This window comes from Penaeus monodon, chromosome 37, assembly GCF_015228065.2.
Source record: "Penaeus monodon isolate SGIC_2016 chromosome 37, NSTDA_Pmon_1, whole genome shotgun sequence".
Lineage (NCBI taxonomy): Eukaryota > Metazoa > Arthropoda > Malacostraca > Decapoda > Penaeidae > Penaeus > Penaeus monodon.
In genome coordinates, this window is record NC_051422.1 from 2,983,154 (window position 1) to 2,988,153 (window position 5,000).

Genomic DNA, 5,000 nt, shown 5'->3' on the forward strand with positions numbered 1-5,000 from the left:
GTGATTTAGACCAACCTTTAGACCACTCTAGGCCCTGCGGGGAGCCGAAGAGCAACACCTCGCTCCTCGGCGCAGTCGCTCTCCATCACCACCCACGATAAACGAGTCAAGACATCTTGGTTGTCTCTCCTACACTCAAAGCTTGTAGGCCCATCATTAGGGCCCCTACAGTGTGTGCTTGTGTGTGTGTGTGTGTGTGTGTTCTTACCTAGCTGTTCTTACCTAGTTGTTTCAATACTGGAGAAGAGCTAAGTTATATCTATCGTATCTCGATGCACATTTCGGCACACACGACGTTATTTGGGAGATGGTTTCTTTTTTCAATGGTTCAGTTTGGGAAATTGAACTTTTTTATTATATCTTTCTCGCCTCTTTTTACTTTCAACTTTTCGCTGTGTCCTCTCGTCCTTCTTGTGTTCAAAACGAGTCGCCTTCCTGTAACATAGTTGAGCGTCACTATCATGTCACCTGTTTTCCTTCTTTATTCCAGAGTAATGAGTCCTATTTTCTGCATCTTCGTAGCTCATATCTCTTAGAGTAGGTGCCCATCTTGTGGCTGCTCTTTGATCTCTTTTCAGTTCATCTATATCCTCTTTTGAGACTCCACACAACTGACCATACCCAAGACTAGGTCTTATGATGGCTGCATTGACCTCAACCATGTCTTCGTCCACACCCACGAATGCCCTCTTCATGTTATTACAAAGTTTTTTTCCCCCCAGTCTGCTGGGTTTAATACTACGTCTCTTAATTTGGTATAGTGGACGATTTTTATTTTCTCCGAACCTGATTACATAATGATGTTGAATTCCATTTTCCATGAATAACTCCAGACGAATAACCTCTCGATGTTATTTTGGAGGCATTGGCATGAGACGTGTTCTATTGTCTTCTATTGTCCTTTTGCAATTCGCGTCGTCTGCAGAAACATCCAGATAACTACCTGGGCTTAGGTTTGACTCTAAAAATTAGACTAAATCATTAAATAAAAGTAAACCTATTCTGCGACAAGAGCGAGCCTTGAGATACTCCGCTGGTTACTCGTCGCCATGGAGAGTGCTTCCTTTTAATTACGGTGCGCATCTGTCTTTCACGAAGGGAAGTCTTTCATCCATTTGATAAGTTTGCCTTTCCTAGTTGCTCTAACTTCCATAATAGTCTTCTATGAGACACTTTTAGCAATTGTTTTTTTTACAATCTAAGTACACATAATCCACCCTGCCGTCTCTTTCTTGTAATATTTCAGAAAGAGAGATTTGCTACGCATGACATTCCTTCCCTAAAACCAGCTTGTTTATTTGATTCCCTGGAGTCACTGGTGGCGGCTCTTGATGCCTTTAGCAATGAGGCGAAGCCCTTAGGCCTAGAGGTCTCCTGGACCAAGACCAAGATTCAGGACTTTGGGGCCTGTTAGGGGAACCCGTTCAGTCGATCCATGCTTGCGGCGAGGACGTTGAAGTCACAGAGAGTTTTACATACCTTGGTAGCGTAGTCCATATCTCTGGGCTGTCAGATCAAGAAGTCAATAGACGGATTGGTCTGGCAACAGGAGCCATGAACTCGATCAACAAGAGCATTTGGAGATGTCGGTACCTATGCAGAAGGACCAAGCTACGTGTCTTCAAGGCCTTGATACTGCCAGTTTTGCTCTATGGAAGCGAAACCTAGACGCTATCTAGTGCCTTGGAGTCTCGTCTTGATGCCTTTTGTAACAAATCCCTTCGCCGCATCTTGGGGTACAGTTGGCAGGACCACGTGTCCAGCCGACGGCTACACCGTGAGACTGGCATGGGACCTGTTACTTGCATAATCCGGGATCGCCAACTCAGGCTACATGGGCACCTAGCTCGTTTCCTTGTGGATGACCCTGCCCATCAGGCAGGGTCATCCTGCCTGATGGGCAAACAACCCTGGGTGGAGGAGGCCTGTGGGACGATCCAGGAGATCATGTCGTCAACGTCCCATCAGTGGCCGCGGTCATTCCCCGGCCGCGGAGGGGCCGACCTGAGTGCCTGTCCTTTGAAAATAAACAGTTACACACACGGGTCGCCTACGGTTCCTCGCAGCACATCTGGGAGTATGCTGTAGGAGCTTTCGCTTTTAATTTTAATGTTTGTTCTTTCTATCACTTTAGAAGTTATTATTATGTGAACATTATCACACACTGGATCAATACACCACTGACAGGTCTGTGCGCACCGGATTGTCAAGTTATCACAGACCCTCTAGGGGCAGGTCACAAGGTCACGAGAGTTCACTGTACACGTCCTTTCACTGTGGTGTCGTGATGTTAACTGACGCGTTGATGACCGGCAGAGCTTCTTTTCCTCGACGGCAAGGCTGATAAAATGTAAGAGTCGGCTTCGCACTGTATTTTGGGGAGGAATTTGCATGATTTACACGCAGGAAAACAGAACAAAAACACAAATTAACTTTAAATCGGCTTTGTTGAAACTCTACGGGGTAGTAGCCATGTTTCACTTACACAATTACGGTATACAACAAAAACGGAAGGGACTGTGCTGAGAAGTGGAACAAAGCTAAGACCAAATGTTTAAAATGGTTAAAAGTAATTTTCAGTCCACGACTACCATCTGTAATGAAATCCATAATCATAAAGTTATATGTTTCTTATGTGAATCTATAATTCGTAATATTAGAGGATATAACAGCATGAAGTACAGGTTGCCTACTAAAACAATATTCACATATAGATAAACGCACAATCAAATTCATATCATAGAATATGCGTAGCATTAAGCCTAGGCTAATGATCTAGAATTTTACATCCTTAAATATAATATTGATGTTATATGCGTGCAAGAACCTTTTGCTGCCGCTGCTAAGATGAAAATAGCACCTGCACTTAAGGGATATTATTCATATGTGAATACAGCCATGACTGGATTGTTGACATATGTGAAGGTAACACTGCCACATAAATTAGTTAAAAAATCCGAGAACACTGATGTTCAATTTCATCATCTAAAAATCCAGACTGCCTCTGGGTATTTTTCACTGTATAATGTATATGCCAGATACTCTAAATTTCTGGCTAGTTCTCTCCTCAATTTTCACAACCAAGACACGTTATGCATGGGCGACTTCAATGCAAGGCCTCCACACTTTGGAGACAACCAGCGTAATAATAATGGGAGAGAATTCAAGCATTTCATCAATAGTAGATCACTGACAGTATATGACACAGAAGCAGAGACTCATTTGGGAGGTGGCAGGTAAGACTACGTATTTGGCAAAAATTTAGTTCATGGTAATGTCTGTACTTCACTGGTACGAGAGTTAGTTAGTGACCACTTTGCAATCCGAACAGACTATACTGTAGACAGCGACTCAGCCCCTAAATCACCTAGGCTCAGAATAATTATCCCACCGGGCCTGGAGCATCACTTCAAGGCACGGGTCTATGACTGGTTTAACATCTATGAAATAACACCTGTTGAAAAATTTTCTCAGGACTTAATCAAAGTTGTCACTGACTACTATAACACATGGGTCTTCACGAAAACTCTCGAAGAAAAAGAGGCCCCAGGCCTCCTATGCACCGGGGTGGATCAATGACCCTATTTTGGCCAAGGAACATAAACGGGTCCAGGAGCTTGCTAACTGTTATAATGATAGTAAGACGACAGCTAATCTTCTGTAATTTCTTAAAGCCAACAAAAAATTTAGGGAATTAATAACTCAGATTCGTAGTAAACACTGGGAACAATTTCTGCAAGGTATCAATAGTCAAACCTCTGTGGCTGAGATGTGGAGAAAAATTAATAGGCTGACAGGTAAAACTCTCACAACACCGCAGTTCCACAGTCCACAAGAGCAGTCATAGATTATCATGCATTGCACCTAGTGTTGTACAAGGAATTAGAGTTGACTAGTTTAGAACATATAGAAAATGAAGCCATGAGGATCATTCTTGGTGCCCTTAGAACAACAAGAATTGTGAATATGAGAACCGAACTAAACTTACCCTCTGTTTACGAAAGAATATTATATATAAATACCACATTTGGTGTAAAATCAATTAGAGAACCCTTCCATTGTACAGAGTTCCAAAGACAACTAAAACACAGAACAGAGGAGCTAACTTTGCATGACAACACCGATTCTTATTCAAATCCATGGATACAAGTAACATGTAAACACTTATCTCAGCTGAAAATACCCATAACTAAAACCCTACATGGACGTTCTGTACCACCGTGGAAAATGTCGGACCTAAGTGTATATTATACGACTGCCCCCCAAAAATACTGCTATACTTAAGCAGTATGCACTTGCAATTATAAATGAGCATCTTGAAACTCTATCCAGTGCATATGAATGCTACACTGATGGGTCCTTACAGTCTGAAAGTAGAGCAGGATGTGCTTTTGTTGTATATAAAAACAATATCTTGAAGCACCAGGATTGTAGGAGGGTTCATGACTGGGCTAGCACTACGCAAACTGAGTTGGCAGGAATACTCATGGCCACCGAATTTCTATTGAATCAAGCCTCGGGGGTAATATTCTGTGACTCACAGAGTGCTCTCCAGGCTCTGAACACTCTAGACAAAGGTGCAGTTAATATCGCAAATGACATCAGGATAAACGTGTATCGTGCAAAAGAACGAGGCCATGATATGCGTTTTGTGTGGATTCCATCGCATGTTGGAATCCCCAGGCATGCACTCAGACTAAATGGAAGTTTTAAAAAAATAAGCTAAATAAATAAATTAACGCATGTGTTAATGATTGATTACTCACATGATTACATAACATAATTAACTGAAAATGATTAGGGTCGTAATCCGCATCACAACACTCGGCCATTCCCGCCAGTCGATAGATGGCGGAATCGACCTCATGTTCTGGTCGATTAGGGGAGAGAAGGGGGGAGGAAGGGAGGGGGGAGGAAGGGAGGGAGGAGGAAGGGAGGGAGGAGGAAGGGAGGGGGAGGAAGGGAGGGAGGAGGAGGGGGAGGAGGAAGGGAGGGAGGAG